The sequence below is a fragment of the Neovison vison genome, chromosome 1 (assembly GCF_020171115.1).
Source record: "Neovison vison isolate M4711 chromosome 1, ASM_NN_V1, whole genome shotgun sequence".
Lineage (NCBI taxonomy): Eukaryota > Metazoa > Chordata > Mammalia > Carnivora > Mustelidae > Neogale > Neogale vison.
The window spans coordinates 155,070,392-155,089,808 of NC_058091.1; positions in this window are offsets into that span (position 1 = coordinate 155,070,392).

Below are 19,417 nucleotides of genomic sequence, written 5' to 3' on the forward strand. Positions count from 1 at the left end.
AAGTAGGAAACCTGAACAGATAGCTTCCTTCGAATCCCCTGTCAGGGTACTGCATGATACATTTCATGATAGCTACTCACTCAGGTCCCATAGTTTCCAACTGAGCACCGACTCATCACTGTCTTGAGAAAGTACTGAGCACAATTCCCTCGACATTGGAAGTATTTTGAGACGAGGTAGAAACTGTGGAACATCAAAGGTGTTAAACTCCAGTATGCGTCATAGAGGACTATATGCCTTACATTTAGCTTCACTCAGGGGATGCAACCTTGGCTCTGTCCGTCCTTGTTCTACCTTCTTTCCTCCACTAGAAAGACTCTGTGAGAACTGACATTCCGCTTGAAGGACTCTCCCTTTTACAGAACTTGCTATAGTCCAATGGATAGACGTCTGAGACTGGAGCCCTATGTGCGTCTATTGCAGTTACCACAGTCAGTCCCAGAGCTTCCTTCTTTGACAGACACAACACTGCATTGAATCCATCCTAAAGCACGCTTTCCTCACAGTGTTGGAAGCGTTTTTCACACAGAAACAAAGTGAGAATGACTACTGGATCTGAACATTTAATATGTGTTTGGGATGCCTAAGCACCATAGCCTGCATTATACTCACATTACCTAAGGTGCCCCTATTCCGTCCTTGTTCTATCTTCATTCCTTAAAGGAGAACACATTGTTATGAATGAGTACGCACCTGAAGAAGGATGCTTAAACAGATAGCATCCTACTAATCCCCTGTCATGGTCCTACATGATACACTTCATGATTACTGCTTAGTCAATTCCCACTATTTCCAAGAGAGCACAGACTCATCACTGTTGTGAGAAAGTACTGTAGCACACTTCCCTCGTACATTGGAATTGTTGAGAGACGAGGTAGACACTGTGGACCATCACAGGTGTTGAACTTCCAGTAGGCGTCATAGATGCCTAAGTGCCTAACATTTTCTTTTCAAATGGGATGCAACCTTGCCTCTGTCCGTCCTTGTTCTATCTTCTTTCTTCCTCTGAAAGGCACTGTTAGAAGTGACATTCCACCTGAAGGAGTGTCCCTTTATTTATTTATTTATTTATTTATTTTTCCCATTTTATTTATTTTCAGAAAAACATTATTATTTTTTCACCACACCCAGTGCTCCATGCAAGCCGTGGCCTCTATAATACCCACCACCTGGTACCCCAACCTCCCACCCCCCTGCCACTTCAAACCCCTCAGACTGTTTTTCAGATGTCCACTTTCACCACTCTTGGATTTTTTAATTTATTTGAGGGAGGCTTGGATGGCTATATATTTCCCCCTTAGGGCCGCCTTTACTGTATCCCATAGATTTTGGACCGAAGTGTCTTCATTCTCATTGGTTTCCATGAATTGTTTCAGTTCTTCTTTGATCTCCTGGTTGATCCAAGCATTCTTAAGCAATGTGGTCTTTAGCTTCCAGGTGTTTGAGTTCCTTCGGAACTTTTCCTTGTGATTGAGCTCCAGTTTCAAAGCATTGTGATCTGAGAATATGCAGGGAATAATCTCAGCCTTTTGGTATCGGTTGAGTCCTGATTTGTGACCCAGTATGTGGTCTATTCTGGAGAAGGTTCCGTGTGCACTTGAGAAGAATGAGTATTCTGCTGTTTTAGGGTGGAATGTTCTGTATATATCTATGAGGTCCATCTGGTCCAATGTGTCATTCAATGCTCTTGTTTCTTTATTGATTTTCTGCTTCAATTATCTCTCTAATTCTGAAAGAGGCTTGTTAAGATCTCCTACGATTAGTGTATTCATATCAATATGACTCTTTATCTTGATTAACAGTTTTCTTAAGTAATTGGGTGCTCCCATATTGAGAGCATAGATATTTACAATTGTTAGATCATCTTGGTGGATAGTCCCTTTATGGATTATGTAGTGTCCTTCTGTATCTCTGACTACAGTCTTTAGTTTGAAGTCTAATTTATCTGATATGAGAATCGCTACCCCAGCCTTCTTTTGAGTCCCATTGGCATGAAAGATGCTTCTCCACCCCTTCACTTTCAGTCTGCGTGTATCTTGAGGTTCAAAATGGGTCTCTTGTAGACAGCATATGCATGGGTCCTGTCGTTTTATCCAATCTGCAACCCTGTGCCGTTTTATGGGTGCATTTAGGCCATTCACATTGAGCGTGATTATTGATAGATACGTTTATATTGACATCGAGTTACCTTTGAAGTCTTTCTTTCTGTAGACTGTCTCTATATTTCTGTTCAATGCTATTCTTGGGATTTTTCCTCTTTTATAGAAAACCCGTTAATATTTCCTGCAGTGTCGGCTTGGTGGTTGCATAGTCTTTTAATCCTTGCTGGTCTTGGAAACTCTTTATCTCTCCATCCATTTTGAATGTCAGTCTTGCTGGATAAAGTATTCTTGGCTGCATGTTCTTCTCATTTACTGCCCTGAATATATCTTGCCAGCCTCTTCTGGCTTGCCAGGTCTCTGTGGACAGGCCTAACGTTATTCTGATGGGCTTCCCTCTGTAAGTAAGGAGCCTCTTTGCCCTGGTGGCTTTCAAGAGATTATACCTACAATTTTAATTCCTCAATTTGACTATCAGGTGTCGTGATGTTTTTTTGGAGTGTATAATCTTGGGTGGAGACCGTTCAGCCTCTAGTACATGAATGTTGGTTTCATTCGCGAGTTTCGGAAAATTTTCATGAAGGACTTGTTCCACGATATCTTCTAGACTTCATTCTTTCTCCTCCCCTTCAGGAATTCCAATAATTCTGACGTTGGAACGCTTCATGGCATCATTTATTTCCCTGATTCAGCTTTCGTGGGATCTAAGCTGTTTGTTCCAGGCTTCCTCCTGATTCTTTTACTCTATCTGTTTTTCTTCCAGATCATTAATTCTATCTTCTGTCTCAGTTACCCTATCTTTGAGAGAGTTTAGATTGGATTGGAACTCATTGAGAGCATTGTGGACCTCCTCCCTGGTAGCTTTAAGCTCTGCCCTAACATTGTGAACATCCTGTCTGGTCGCTTTCAGTTCGGCCCTAATCAATTCTGTTTGGTCATCCATGGCTTTCTCCAACCTAGCTATTGCCTGGATAATTGTTAGCCTGAATTCTCTTTCCGACATATTGTCTATGTTGATAGCCGTTAGCTCTGTTGCAAAAGGCCCATCCTCTGTATATTTCTTCTGTTGGGCATTCCTCCTCCTAGTCATTTTGGTGGGAGAAGACTGAACAGATGTAGCTGGATGTTCAACTCTGGTGCATTCAAGGTGCACCCTGGAACACTTCTGAGCAATCAGGATTCCCCACACAAACGAGAGACAAAAGAAAAGAAAAAGGAAATGAAGAAAAAGAAAAAAAAAGAGAGAGAAAGAGAGAGACAGGAAAGAAAGGGAAGATGAAAGAGAAGGTTCAGCCCAGTTGGGCCCCAGGTAAGATTTATGAAGTAGACAAACAAAAAGAGATAAAAAGACTGATACAATTATATGGCAAGAAAAAGAAAAAAATATATATATGCAAATAATGAAAGAACCTCGTCAAAAAGAACCACCAGTGTAAAATTTATATGCTATCGGGACAAACTCAAAAAACACAGAAACACTGATCGAAGAAGATGGGAGAGTTCTTATAAATTCTCAGTGTGTGCAAAGAAGGTTGTTTTGATTCTTCCTGGATGTATCTTGATATCTTTGTTAAAGGACTCAACTTTCCTAAGACAAAGGGGATTAAAAATTGGTTTACCTATAGGGGTAGTATTGATTGGGGAAAGGGGATTACTTTGAAGTTAACTCTATATGAATATTAGAGGATAAAAATAAAAAGGAATATACTAGACTAAACTAAACTAAAATTTTAAAAAAAGGAATTCAAAAAATAAAAATTCAAAAGAAAAACACAGGTATTTATATCAAAAAGTTCAGGTTAGAAAGGTATTATGGAATTTGATGTACTATACAGCTACTGTGATGGTAAATAGGTTAATAAAATTACCTATGTGTAAAATATATATATATATATATATATATATATATATATATATATATATATTAGCTTCCTTCTTTAACAGACGTAACACTGCAGTAAATCCCTCCTAAAGCACACTTCCCACTGAGTGTTGGAAGCGTTTTAGATGCAGAAACTAAGTGCGGATCACAACTGTGGTGAACATCCAATGTGAGTATGGCAGGCTTAGCGCCATAGCCTGTCCTTTACTCACAGTACCTAATATGCCCCTAGTCCGTCCCTGTTCTATCTTCATTACTCAAAGGAGAAACACTGTTATGAATGAGTACTCACCTGAATTAGGTTCCCTGTGCAGATACTTCCATGGCATCCCCTCTAAGGGGCCTGTATGAGACACTTCATGATGATTACCCAGACATGTCCTAATATTTCCAAATGAGCACTGACACATTCCTGTCTTGAGAACTTACTGTAGCACAGTTCCCTCAATTATTGGAACTGTTTTGAGACGAGGTAGAACTGTGGAACTTCCCCGGTGTTGAACTTCCAGTATGCATCATAGAGTCCTAATTAACTTTCCCTGTACTTCACTCACAGTTTGCAACATTCTCTCTGCTCCGTCCTTGTTCTATCTACATTCCTCCACTGGAAAGACACTGTGAGAAGTGACATTTCGCATGAAGGAGTTTCCCTTAAACAGAACTTGTTATAGTCCAACGGATAGACGTCTGAGACTGGAAAGCTATGTGCGCCTATGGCGGTTACCACTGAGTCAGTCCCAAAAGCTTCCTTCTTTAACAGACGTAACACTGCAGTGAATCCCTCCTAAAGCACACTTCCCTCTCAGTGTTAGAAGCATTTTAGATGCAGAAACTAAGTGCGGATCACCACTGGTGGTGAACATCCAATATGAGTTTGGCAGGCTTAAGCGCCATAGCCTGCCCTTTACTCACAGTACCTAATGTGCCCATAGTCCTTCCCTGTTCTATCTTCATCCTCAAAGGAGAAACACTGTTATGAATGAGTACGCACCTGAAGTAGGTTCCCTGAGCAGATACCTTCGTACGCATCCCATCTAAGGGACCTGTATGAGACACTTCTTGATTGCTACCCTGACAGGGCCTAGAGTTTCCAACTGAGCACAGACGCATCCCTGTCGTGAGAACTTACTGTAGCACAGTTCGCTTATATATTGGAAGGGTTTTCAGGAGAGGTAGACACTGTGTCACATCTCTGGTGTTGAACTTCCAGTATGCATCATAGAGGCCTAATTGCCTTACCCAGTACTTCACTCACGGTTTGCTACGTTTTCTCTGTCCGTCCTTGTTCTATCTTCTTTCCTCTACTGGAAAGACACTGTGAGAAGTGACTTTCCGCATGAAGGAGTTTCCCTTAAACAGAACTTGCTATAGTCCAACGGATAGACGTCTGAGACTTGAAAGCTATGTGTGCCTATTGCGATTACCACAGAGTGAGTCCCAAAAGCTTCCTTCTTTAACTGACGTAACACTGCAGTGAATCCCACCTATAGCACACTTCCCTCTCAGTGCTGGAAGTGTCTTAGACGCAGAAACTAAGTGCGGATCACCACTGGTGGTGAACATCCAATATGAGTTTGGCAGGCTTAAGCGCCATAGCCAGCCCTTTTCTCACAGTACCTAATGTGCCCTTAGTCCGTCCGTGTTCTATCTTCATTCCTCAAAGGAGAAACACTGTTATGAATGAGTACGCACCTGTAGTAGGTTCCCTGAGCAGATACCTTCCTTCGCATCCCCTCTAAGGGGCCTGTATGAGACATTTCATGATGGCTACCCAGACACGTCCTAGTGTTTCCAACTGCGCACAGACGAATCCCTGTCGTGAGAACTTACGGTAGCACAGTTGCCTCATATATTGGAAGGGTTTTGAGAAGAGGTAGACACTTTGGAACTACTCTGGTGTTGAACTTCCAGTATGCATCATAGAGGCCTATGTGCTTTACCCTGTACTTCACTCACGGTTTGCAACATTTTCTCTGTCCATACTAGTTCTATCTTCTTTCCTCCACTGGAAAGACACTGTGAGAAGTGACAATCGGCATTCGAACTCGTTTTGGGTGTCACACGTCTGCAGGGCCGCCCCCCAGTGCCTGGCCTGGCCCGGCATCATGAGAGCTCGCTCACGAACCCCGCCAAGGAGCCCTCCGAGCTGCAGACTACGGCGAGGCCGATCCTACTGCTTCTCGGCCGGCGGGGGTCCCCTACTTGACGCAGTCCCATGGGGCCAGGGCTGCCCCAAGACTCGGGCTCCAAATTTCTCCGGCTTCCCAGCCCTCTGCTTCCGGAGTCCTGTCCCTCTGTGCCTCCCTCTTGGCCCTGCATCGCAGTCTCGCCTGCTACCCGGCAGTCTGCTTCTGTGTTCCTGTCCCTCGGTGCCTCCATCTGTGGAACCCTGAGGTCCGGGGCCACGCCTCCCCTCCCACACCGTCGCCAACGGTGATTTTCGGCGCTTCGGAGACCCTCAGAGTGAGATAAACCTACGTTCCCGCACTGAGGTCAGCCCCATCCTTTGGCAAACGATCCTCCCTAAAGTCGGAAACGTAGTCCCGGCTGCCTCCCGTCCTTCAACTCTGCTCCGGGAACGCTCCCCAGTCCGGGGTGCCCGGATGGGCCGCGACATTTTCCCACATTTTCTGGGTGGCCGCCCCAAGCTCGGGGCGAGTAACGGCCCTGGGCCATGGAGAGCAGGGCGTTCCTCAGGGCTGCCCAACGCCGGCCAATTCCCACGAGGGTTCTGCCCAAACCGATCCCGTGAGAATTGGCCGGAAAACGCCATGTGAACTCGTTTCGGGTGTCACACGTCTGCAGGGCCGCCCCCTAGGGCCTGGCCTGGCCCGGCATCGCGAGAGCATGCTCACGAACCCCGCCAAGGAGACCTCCACGCGGCAGACTTCGGCGAGGCCGATGCCTACTGCTTCTCGGCCAGCGGGGGTCACCTACGTGGCGCAGTCCCATGGGGCCAGGGCTGTCCCGAGACTCGGGCTCGAAATTTTGCCGGCTTCCCAGCCTTCCGCTTCCGGGGTCCTGTCCCTCTGTGCCTCCCTCTTGGGAATCCTGAGTTCCGTGGCAAAGCTTCCGCATCACGCCCCGGCGCAAACTGTGCATTTTGGCGCTTCGGACAAGCCTCGAAGCGAGAGAAACCTGCATGACCCAACTGAGGAGAGCCCCATCTTGGGCGCCCCATCAACCCGAAAAGTCGGAGGAGCATGCCCTCCCCCCACCCGCAGCTCAACTCTGCTCCAAGAACTCTCCCGGGCACCGGGGTCACCTGATGGGCCAAGTCGTTTCTTCGCGTTTTCCAGGCGGCCGCAGTATGCACTGGGTGAGAAGGGGTCCTGAGCCACGGAGAGCGGGGTGGTCGCAGGTCTGCCCATCGCTGGCCAATTCTCACTAGCTTTCTGCCCAAACCAACCCCGGTTTGGGCAGAACGCTCATGAGAATGGGCCGGAAAACGATGGCGCACTCGCTTCGGGATAGCTCGTCCGAAGGTTCGCCCCCCCGGGGCTTGTCCTGGCATCGCGAGGGCTCGCGCACAAACCTCGCCAGGAAGCCCTCCACGAGGCAAGCTGAGGTGAGGCCGACGCTTCCTGCTCCTCGGCGCTGGTGTCCCCTACTTAGCGCCGTCCCATGGGGCCAGGGCTTCCCCGAGACTCGGGCTCGATATTTCACCTGCTTCCCAGCCTTCAGCTTCCTGGGTCCTGTCCCTCTGTGCCTCCATCTGGGGAATCCTGAGTCCCACCGCCACGCCTCACCCTCTGACCCTGGCTCCAATGTTGCATATCAGCGCTTTGGACAAGCCTTGGAGAGAGAGAAACCTGCATGACCCAACTGCGGACAGCCCCATCCTTGGGTGCCCCATCAGCCCGAAAAGACTGAGGCGCATGCCCTGCCGCCACTCGTCCGTCAACTCTGCTCTGGGATCGTTCCCCTGCGCCAGCGCCCCCTGGTGGGCCCCGGATATTCTGGCATTTTCCGGGGGCCACAGCGTGCCCTGGGAGAGAAGGGGCTCTGGGCCACGGAGTGCAGGGAGGTCCGCTGGAATGCCCTACAACGGCCCATTCTCAGGAGCGTTCTGACCAAACCGATCCTGTTTGGGCAGAACGCTCGTGAGAATTGGCAGGAAAATGCCCAGCGAACTCGCTTCTGGCGCCCCACTTCTGCTCGGCCGCCACCCCGGGCCTGGCGTGCCATTGCGAGCCATCGCGCTCCCACCCCGCCGGGAAGCCCTCCGCGAGGCAGGCTGTGGCGAGGCCGACGCCTCCTGCTAATACTCCTGAGGGGGTCCTCTTCCTGGCGCTGTTCCATGAGGCCTGTCCCGCCACGAAGCCCGGGCTCGCAGTCTCGCCTGCTACCCGGCCGTCTGCTTCTGTGTTCCTGTCCCTCGGTGCCTCCATCTGGGGAACCCTGAGTCCCGGGGCCACGCCTCCCCCTCCCACACCGGCGCCAAAGGTGCGTTTCGGCGCTTCGGACAACCTCAGATCGAGAGAAACCTGCGTACCCCACAGAGGTCAGCCCCATCCTTGGGCACACGATACTCCCTAAAGTCAGAAACGTAGGCCCGGCCGCCACCTGTCCTTCAACTCTGCTCCGGGAATGTTCCCCAGCGCCGGGGCGCCCGGGTGGACAGCGACGTTTCGCGCATTTTCCGGGTGGCCGCCCAAAGCTCGGGGCGAGTAACAGCCCTGGGCCATGGAGAGCAGGGCAGTCCGCAAGGCTGCCCAACGCCGGTCAATTCAAACGAGGGTTCTGCCCAAACAGATCCCGTGAGAATTGGCCGGAAAACGCCATGTGAACTCGTTTCGGGTGTCACACTTCTGCAGGGCCGCCCCCCAGGGCCTGGCCTGGCCTGGCATCGTGAGAGCTCGTTCACGAACCCTGCCAAGGAGCCCTCCGCGCGGCAGACTTCGGCGAGGCCGATGCCTACTGTTTCTCTACCGGCGGGGGTCCCCTACTTGGTGCAGTTCCTTGGAGCCAGGGTTGTCCCGAGACTCGGGCTCTAAATTTCGCCGGCTTCCCAGCCTTCCGCTTCTGGGGTCCTGTCCCTCTGTGCCTCCCTCTTTAGAATCCTGAGTTCCGTGGCAACGCCTCCGCCTCACGCCCTGGCGCAAACGGTGCATTTCGGTGCTTCGGACAAGCCTCGAAGCGAGAGAAACCTGCATGACCCAACTGAGGACAGCCCAACTTGGGTACCTCATCACCCGAAAAGACGGAGGGGTATGCCCTGCCCCACCCCTGCCGCTCAACTCTGCTCCAAGAACGCTCCCGGGCGCCGGCGCCACCTGATGGGCCACGTCGTTTCCTCGTGTTTTCCAGGCGGCAGCAGTATGCACTGGGCGAGAAGGGGCCCTGAGCCACGGAGAGCCGGGCGGTCCGCAGGTCTGCCCATCGCTGGCCAATTCTCACGAGCGTTCTGCCCAAACCAACCCCGGTTTGGGCAGAACGCTTGTCAGAAAGGGCCAGAAAACGCCCGGCGCACTCGCTTCGGGCTAACTCGTCCGCAGGTCCGCCCCCCGGGGCTTGTCCTGGCATCGCGAGCGCTCGCGCACAAACCACAACAGGAAGCCCTCCACGAGGCAGGCTGAGGCGAGGCCGACGCCTCCTGCTCCTCGGCGCTGGTGTCCCCTACTTATCGCCGTCCCATGGGTCCAGGACTGCCCCGAGACTCGGGCTTGATATTTCACCTGCGTCCCAGCCTTCGACTGCCTGGGTCGTGTCCTTCTGTGCCTCCATCTGGGGAATCCTGAGTCCCTCGGCCACGGCTAACCCTCCCATCCCGGCCCCAGTGGTGCATATCGGCTCTTTGGTCAAGCCTCGGAGAGAGAGAAACCTCAATGAACAAAATGCGGACAGCCCCATCCTTGGGTGCCCCATCAGCCCGAAAAGACGGAGGCGCATGCCCTGCCGCCACTCGTCCGTCAACTGTGCTCTGGGATCGTTCCCCTGCTCCGGCGCCCCCTGGTGGGCACCGGCGGTTCCGGCATTTTCCGGGGGCCGCAGCATGCCCTGGGAGAGAAGGGGCCCAGGACCACGGAGTTCATGGAGGTCCGCAGGACTGCCCTACGCGGGCCCATTCTCACAAGCGTTCTGCCCAAACCGATCCTGTTTGGGCAGAACGCTCATGAGAATTGGCAGGAAAACGCCCGGCGAACTGGCTTCGGGCACAGCACTTCAGCAGGGCCACCCCCCGGGCCTGGCATGCCATTGCGAGCCATCGCGCTCCAACCCCGCCAGCAATCCCTCCGCGAGGCAGGCTGTGGCGAGGCCGACGCCTCCTGCTTATCCTACTGCGGTGGTCGTCTCCCTTGCACTATTCCATGGGGCCAGGCCCGCCACGAAGTCCAGGCTCACAGTTTCGCCAGCTACCAGCCGTCTGCTTCTGGGTTCCTATCGCTCGCTGCCTCAATCTGGGGAACCCTGAGTCCCACGGCCATGTTCCCCCTCCCACACCGGCGCCAACGGTGCCTTTCAGCGCTTCGGACAACCTCAGAGCGAGAGAAACCTGCGTTCCCCCTACTGAGGTCAGCCCCATCCTTGGGCGCCCGATCCTCCCTCAAGTCAGAAGCGTAGGCCCGGCCACTACCCGTCCTTCAACTCTGCTCCGGGAACGCTCCCCAGTGCCGGGGCCTCCTGGTGGTCCGGGACGTTTTTGCGCATTCCGGGCGGCCGCCCCATTCTCCGGGTGAGAACCGGCCCTGGGCATGGAGAGCAGGGCAGTTCGCAGGGCTGCGAAACGCCAGCCAATTCTCACGAGCGCTCTGCCCAAACCGATACCGGCTTATGCAGAACACTCGTGAGAATTGGCCAGAAAACGCCTTGCGAAATTGCTTCGGGCGTCACAGGTCTGCAGGAACGCGCCCCAGGTCATGGCCCGGCATCGTGAGAACGCGCTCACGAACCCTGCCAAGGAGCCCTCTTCGAGGAGGTCTGCGGCGAGGCTGATGCCTCCTTCTTCTCGGCCGGCGGGGTCCCATGGGGTCAGGGCTGCCCCGAGACTCGGGCTCGAAATTTCGCCGGCTTCCCAGCCCTCTGCTTCCGGGCTCCTGTCCCTCTGTGCCTCCCTATTGGGAATCCTGAGTTCTGTGGCAACGCCTCCGCCTCACGCCCCGGCGCAAACGGTGCATTTCGGCATTTCGGACAAGCCTCGAAGCGAGAGAGACCTGCATGACACAACTGATGACAGTGCCATCCTTGGGCGCTCCATCAGCCTGAAAAGACGGAGGCGCACGCCCTGCAACCACCCTCCCTGATACTCTGCCCTGGGAATGCTCCCGTGCGCCGGCGCCCTCTGGTGGGCCCCGTCGTTTCCTCGGGTTTTCATGTGGCCGCAGCATGCCCTGGGCAAGTAGGGTCCCTTGGCCACGGAGTGCCCGGCGGTCCGCAGTCTTGCCCAACGCCGGCCAATTCTCACGAGCGTTCTGCCCTAACCGATCCTGGTTTGGGCAGAACGCTCGTGAGAATTGGCCGGAAAACGCGCGGCGAACTCGCTTCGGGTGCAGCTCTTCCGCAGGTTAACCCCCCCGGGGCTTGTCCTGGCATCGCGAGCCCTCGTGCACGAACCTCGCCAGGAAGCCCTCCACGAGGCAGGCTGAGGCTAGGCTGACGCCTCCTGCTCCTCGGTGCTGGTGTCCCCTACTTAGCGCCGTCCAATGAGGCCAGGGCTGCCCCGAGACTCGGGCTTGATATTTCACCTGCGTCCCAGCCTTCGGCTTCTGGGGTCGTGTCCCTCTGTGCCTCCATCTGGGGAATGCTGAGTCCCTCGGCCACGCCTAACCCTCCCATCCCAGCCTCAGTGGTGCATATCGGCGCTTCGGTCAAGCCTCATAGAGAGAGAAACCTCAATGAACAAAATGCGGACAGCCCCATCCTTGGGTGGCCCATCAGACTGAAAAGATGGAGGCACATTCCCTGCCACCACTCCTCAGTCATGGCTGCTCTGGGATCGTTGCTCTGCGCCAGCGCGCCCTGGTGAGCCACGGCGATTCCGGAATTTTCTGGGGGCCGCAGCATACCCTGGGAGAGAAGGGGCCCTGGGCCATGAGGTGTAGGGAGGTCCGCAGGAATGCCCTACGCGGGCCAATTCTCACGAGCTTTCTGCCCAAACCGATCCTGTTTGGGCAGAACGCTCGTGAGAATTGGAAGGAAAACGACCGGCGAACTGGCTTCGGGCGCCGCACTTCTGCACGCCCCCCCCCCCGGGCCTGGCATGCTATTGCGAGCCATCGCGCTCCAACCCCGCCAGGAAGTCCTCTGCGAGGAAGGCTGTGGCTAGACCGACGTCTCCTGCTAATCCTCCTGCGGGGGTCCTCTCCCTGCCGCTGTTCCATGAGGCCTGGCCCGCCAAGAATCTCAGCCTCGCAGTCTCGCCTGCTACCCGGCCGTCTGCTTCTGGGTTCCTGTCCCTCGGTGCCTCCATCTGGGGAACCCTGAATCCCGGGGCCACGCCTCCCCCTCCCACACCGGCGCCAAAGGTGCGTTTCGGCGCTTCGGACAACCTCAGATCAAGAGAAACCTGCGTACCCCACAGAGGTCAGCCCCATCCTTGGGCACACGATACTCCCTAAAGTCAGAAACGTAGGCCCGGCCGCCACCCGTCCTTCAACTCTGCTCCGGGAACGCTCCCCAGCGCCGGGGAGCCCGGGTGGGCCGCGACGTTTTCGCGCATTTTCCGGGCAGCCGCCCCAAGCCCGGGGCAAGTAAACGTCCTGGGCCATGGAGAGCAGGGCGTTTCGCAGGGCTGCCCAATGCCGGCCAATTCCCACGAGGGTTCTGCCCAAACCGATCCCGTGAGAATTGGCCGGAAAACGCCATGCGAACTCGTTTCGGGTGTCACACGGCTGCAGGGCCGCCCCCCAGGGCCTGGCCTGGCCCGGCATCGCGAGAGCTCTCTCACGAACCCTGCCAAGGAGCCCTCCGCGCGGCAGACTTGGGCGAGGCCGATGCCTACTGCTTCTCGGCCGCCGGGGGTCCCCTACTTGGCGCAGTCCCATGGTGCCACACTGTCCTGAGACTCAGGCTCGAAATTTCGCTGGCTTCCCAGCCTTAGGCTTCCGGGGTCCTGTCCCTCTGTGCCTCCCTCTTCGGAATCCTGAGTTCCGTGACAACGCCTCCGCCTCACGCCCGGGCGAAAACGGTGCATTTCGGCGCTTCGGACAAGCCTCGAAGCGAGAGAAACCTGCATGACCCAACTGAGGAGAGCCCCATCTTGGGCGCCCTATCAACCCGAAAAGTCAGAGGCGCATGCCCTGCCCCACCCGCCGCTCTACTCTGCTCCAAGAACGCTCCCGGGCGCCGGCGTCACCTGATGGGCCATGCCGTTTCCTCACGTTTTCCAGGCGGCCGCAGTATGCACTGGGCGAGAGGGGCCCTGAGCCACGGAGAGCCGGGCGGTCCGAAGGTCTGCCCATGGCTGGCCAATTCTCACGAGCGTTCTGCCCAAACCAACCCCGGTTTGGGCAGAACGCTCGTGAGAATGGGCCAGAAAACGCCCGGCGAACTCGCTTTGGACAAGCTCATCCACAGGTCCGCCCCCATGGGGCTTGTCCTGGCATTGCGAGCGCTCGCGCACAAACCTCGCCAGGAAGCCCTCCGCGAGGCAGGCTGAGGCGAGGCCAATGCCTCCTGCTCCTCGGCACTGGTGTCCCCTACTTAGCGCCGTCCCATGGGGCCAGGGCTGCCCCGAGACTCGTGCTTGATATTTCACCTGCTCCCAGCCTTCAGCTTCCCCAGTCCTGTCCCTCTGTGCCTCCATCTGGGGAATCCTGAGTCCCACGGCCACGCCTCACCCTCCCACCCCGGCCCCAATGGTGCATATCGGCGCTTCGGTCAAGCCTTGGAGAGAGAGAAACCTGCATGACCCAACTGCGGACAGCCCCATCCTTGGGTGCCCCATCAGCCCGAAAAGACAGAGGCGCATGCTCTGCCGCCACTCGTAAGTCAACTCTGCTCTGGGACGCTCGCCTCTGCCGGCGCCCCCTGGTGGGCCACGGCGTTTCAGGCATTTTCCCGGGGCCGCAGCATGCCCTGGGAGAGAAGGGCTCCTGGGCCACGGAGAGCAGGGAGGTCCGCAGGACTGCCCAACGCCTGCCAATTCTCACGAGCGTTCTGCCCAAAACGATCCTGGTTTGGGGAGAACGCTCGTGAGAATTGGCAGGAAAACGCCCGGCGAACTGTCTTCGGGCACCGCACCTCTGCATGGCCGCCCGCCCTTGCATGGCGTGCCATGGCGGGCCATCGCGCTCCAACCCCGCCAGGAAGCCCTCCGCGAGGCAGGCTGTGGCGAGGCCTAAGCCTCCTGCTAATCCCCCTGCGGGGGTCCTCTCGCTTGCGCTGTTCCATTGGGCTGGGCCCGTAACGAAGCCCGGGCTCGCAGTTTCGCCTACTACCCAGCCGTCTGCTTCTGGGTTCCTATCGCTCACTGCCTCCATTTGGGGAACCCTGAGTCCCACGGCCACGTTCCCCCTCTCACACCGGCGTCAACGGTTCCTTTCGGCGCTTCGGACAACCTCAGAGCGAGAGAAACCTGCATGCCCCCACTGAGGTTAGCCCCATCTTTGGGCGCCCGATCCTCCCTCAAGTCAGACGGCCACCACCCGTCCATTAACTCTGCTGCAGGAATGCTCCCCAGTGCTGGGGCCTCCTGGTGGGCCACGACGTTTTCGCGCATTCCGGGAGGCCGCCCCATGCTCCGGGCGAGAACCGACCCTGGGCCATGGAGAGCAGGGCAGTCCGCAGGGCTGTGAAACGCCGGCCAATTCTCACGAGCGCTCTGCCCTAACCGATACCGGTTTATGCAGAACGCTTGTGAGAATTGGCTCAAAATCGCCTTGCGAACTTGCTTCGGGCGTCACACGTCTGCAGGGCCACCCCCCAGGGCCTGGCCCGGCATCGCGAGAACTCGCTCACGAACCCCGCCAAGGAGCCCACTGCGAGGCAGTCTGCGGCGAGGCCGATGCCTCCTGCTTCTCGGCCGGCGGGGGTCCCCTACTTGGCGCAGTCCCACGTGGCCAGTGCTGCCCCGAGACTCGGGCTCGAAATTTCGCCGGCTTCCCAGCCCTCTGCTTCCGGGCTCCTGTCCCTCTGTGCCTCCCTCTTGGGAATCCTGAGTTCCGTGGCAATGCCTCCGCCTCACGCCCCGGCGCAAATGGTGCATTTCTGCATTCCGGACAAGCCTCGAAGCGAGAGAGACCTGCATGACCCAACTGAGGACAGCGCCATCCTTGGGCGCTCCATCAGCCTGAAAAGACAGAGGCGCAGCCACCACCCGCCCTGATACTCTGCTCCGGGAATGCTCCCGTGTGCCGGCGCCCTCTGGTGGGTAGAGTCATTTCCTCGGGTTTTCAGGCGGCCGCAGCATGCCCTACTGCCACGGAGTGCCGGGAGGTCCGCAGGCTTGAAAAACGCCGGCCAATTCTCAGGAGCGGTTTGGGCAGAAAGCTCGTGAGAATTGGCCGTAAAACACCCGGCGAACTCGCTTCGGGCGCAGCTCTTCTGCAGGTCTACCCCCCGGGGCTTGTCCTGGCATCGCGAGCGCTCGCCGACGAACCTCGCCAGGAAGCCCTCCGGGAGGCAGGCTGAGGCGAGGCCAACGCCTCCTGCTCCTCGGCGCTGGTGTCCCCTAATTAGCGCCGTCCCATGGTGCCAGGACTGCCCCGAGCCTCGGGCTTGATATTTCACCTGCGTCCCAGCCTTCGGCTTCCGGGGTCGGGTCCCTCTGTGCCTCCATCTGGGGAATCCTGAGTCCATCAGCCACGCCTCACCCTCCCATCCCGGCCCCAATGGTGCATATCGGAACTTTGGTCAAGCCTTGGAGAGAGAGAATCCTCAATGAACAAAATGCGGACAGCCCCATCCTTGGGTGGCCCATCAGACTGAAAAGATGGAGGCACATTCCCTGCCACCACTCCTCAGTCATGGCTGCTCTGGGATCGTTGCTCTGCGCCAGCGCGCCCTGGTGAGCCACGGCGATTCCGGAATTTTCTGGGGGCCGCAGCATACCCTGGGAGAGAAGGGGCCCTGGGCCATGAGGTGTAGGGAGGTCCGCAGGAATGCCCTACGCGGGCCAATTCTCACGAGCTTTCTGCCCAAACCGATCCTGTTTGGGCAGAACGCTCGTGAGAATTGGAAGGAAAACGACCGGCGAACTGGCTTCGGGCGCCGCACTTCTGCACGCCCCCCCCCCCCGGGCCTGGCATGCTATTGCGAGCCATCGCGCTCCAACCCCGCCAGGAAGTCCTCTGCGAGGAAGGCTGTGGCTAGACCGACGTCTCCTGCTAATCCTCCTGCGGGGGTCCTCTCCCTGCCGCTGTTCCATGAGGCCTGGCCCGCCAAGAATCTCAGCCTCGCAGTCTCGCCTGCTACCCGGCCGTCTGCTTCTGGGTTCCTGTCCCTCGGTGCCTCCATCTGGGGAACCCTGAATCCCGGGGCCACGCCTCCCCCTCCCACACCGGCGCCAAAGGTGCGTTTCGGCGCTTCGGACAACCTCAGATCAAGAGAAACCTGCGTACCCCACAGAGGTCAGCCCCATCCTTGGGCACACGATACTCCCTAAAGTCAGAAACGTAGGCCCGGCCGCCACCCGTCCTTCAACTCTGCTCCGGGAACGCTCCCCAGCGCCGGGGAGCCCGGGTGGGCCGCGACGTTTTCGCGCATTTTCCGGGCAGCCGCCCCAAGCCCGGGGCAAGTAAACGTCCTGGGCCATGGAGAGCAGGGCGTTTCGCAGGGCTGCCCAATGCCGGCCAATTCCCACGAGGGTTCTGCCCAAACCGATCCCGTGAGAATTGGCCGGAAAACGCCATGCGAACTCGTTTCGGGTGTCACACGGCTGCAGGGCCGCCCCCCAGGGCCTGGCCTGGCCCGGCATCGCGAGAGCTCTCTCACGAACCCTGCCAAGGAGCCCTCCGCGCGGCAGACTTGGGCGAGGCCGATGCCTACTGCTTCTCGGCCGCCGGGGGTCCCCTACTTGGCGCAGTCCCATGGTGCCACACTGTCCTGAGACTCAGGCTCGAAATTTCGCTGGCTTCCCAGCCTTAGGCTTCCGGGGTCCTGTCCCTCTGTGCCTCCCTCTTCGGAATCCTGAGTTCCGTGACAACGCCTCCGCCTCACGCCCGGGCGAAAACGGTGCATTTCGGCGCTTCGGACAAGCCTCGAAGCGAGAGAAACCTGCATGACCCAACTGAGGAGAGCCCCATCTTGGGCGCCCTATCAACCCGAAAAGTCAGAGGCGCATGCCCTGCCCCACCCGCCGCTCTACTCTGCTCCAAGAACGCTCCCGGGCGCCGGCGTCACCTGATGGGCCATGCCGTTTCCTCACGTTTTCCAGGCGGCCGCAGTATGCACTGGGCGAGAGGGGCCCTGAGCCACGGAGAGCCGGGCGGTCCGAAGGTCTGCCCATGGCTGGCCAATTCTCACGAGCGTTCTGCCCAAACCAACCCCGGTTTGGGCAGAACGCTCGTGAGAATGGGCCAGAAAACGCCCGGCGAACTCGCTTTGGACAAGCTCATCCACAGGTCCGCCCCCATGGGGCTTGTCCTGGCATTGCGAGCGCTCGCGCACAAACCTCGCCAGGAAGCCCTCCGCGAGGCAGGCTGAGGCGAGGCCAATGCCTCCTGCTCCTCGGCACTGGTGTCCCCTACTTAGCGCCGTCCCATGGGGCCAGGGCTGCCCCGAGACTCGTGCTTGATATTTCACCTGCTCCCAGCCTTCAGCTTCCCCAGTCCTGTCCCTCTGTGCCTCCATCTGGGGAATCCTGAGTCCCACGGCCACGCCTCACCCTCCCACCCCGGCCCCAATGGTGCATATCGGCGCTTCGGTCAAGCCTTGGAGAGAGAGAAACCTGCATGACCCAACTGCGGACAGCCCCATCCTTGGGTGCCCCATCAGCCCGAAAAGACAGAGGCGCATGCTCTGCCGCCACTCGTAAGTCAACTCTGCTCTGGGACGCTCGCCTCTGCCGGCGCCCCCTGGTGGGCCACGGCGTTTCAGGCATTTTCCCGGGGCCGCAGCATGCCCTGGGAGAGAAGGGCTCCTGGGCCACGGAGAGCAGGGAGGTCCGCAGGACTGCCCAACGCCTGCCAATTCTCACGAGCGTTCTGCCCAAAACGATCCTGGTTTGGGGAGAACGCTCGTGAGAATTGGCAGGAAAACGCCCGGCGAACTGTCTTCGGGCACCGCACCTCTGCATGGCCGCCCGCCCTTGCATGGCGTGCCATGGCGGGCCATCGCGCTCCAACCCCGCCAGGAAGCCCTCCGCGAGGCAGGCTGTGGCGAGGCCTAAGCCTCCTGCTAATCCCCCTGCGGGGGTCCTCTCGCTTGCGCTGTTCCATTGGGCTGGGCCCGTAACGAAGCCCGGGCTCGCAGTTTCGCCTACTACCCAGCCGTCTGCTTCTGGGTTCCTATCGCTCACTGCCTCCATTTGGGGAACCCTGAGTCCCACGGCCACGTTCCCCCTCTCACACCGGCGTCAACGGTTCCTTTCGGCGCTTCGGACAACCTCAGAGCGAGAGAAACCTGCATGCCCCCACTGAGGTTAGCCCCATCTTTGGGCGCCCGATCCTCCCTCAAGTCAGACGGCCACCACCCGTCCATTAACTCTGCTGCAGGAATGCTCCCCAGTGCTGGGGCCTCCTGGTGGGCCACGACGTTTTCGCGCATTCCGGGAGGCCGCCCCATGCTCCGGGCGAGAACCGACCCTGGGCCATGGAGAGCAGGGCAGTCCGCAGGGCTGTGAAACGCCGGCCAATTCTCACGAGCGCTCTGCCCTAACCGATACCGGTTTATGCAGAACGCTTGTGAGAATTGGCTCAAAATCGCCTTGCGAACTTGCTTCGGGCGTCACACGTCTGCAGGGCCACCCCCCAGGGCCTGGCCCGGCATCGCGAGAACTCGCTCACGAACCCCGCCAAGGAGCCCACTGCGAGGCAGTCTGCGGCGAGGCCGATGCCTCCTGCTTCTCGGCCGGCGGGGGTCCCCTACTTGGCGCAGTCCCACGTGGCCAGTGCTGCCCCGAGACTCGGGCTCGAAATTTCGCCGGCTTCCCAGCCCTCTGCTTCCGGGCTCCTGTCCCTCTGTGCCTCCCTCTTGGGAATCCTGAGTTCCGTGGCAATGCCTCCGCCTCACGCCCCGGCGCAAATGGTGCATTTCTGCATTCCGGACAAGCCTCGAAGCGAGAGAGACCTGCATGACCCAACTGAGGACAGCGCCATCCTTGGGCGCTCCATCAGCCTGAAAAGACAGAGGCGCAGCCACCACCCGCCCTGATACTCTGCTCCGGGAATGCTCCCGTGTGCCGGCGCCCTCTGGTGGGTAGAGTCATTTCCTCGGGTTTTCAGGCGGCCGCAGCATGCCCTACTGCCACGGAGTGCCGGGAGGTCCGCAGGCTTGAAAAACGCCGGCCAATTCTCAGGAGCGGTTTGGGCAGAAAGCTCGTGAGAATTGGCCGTAA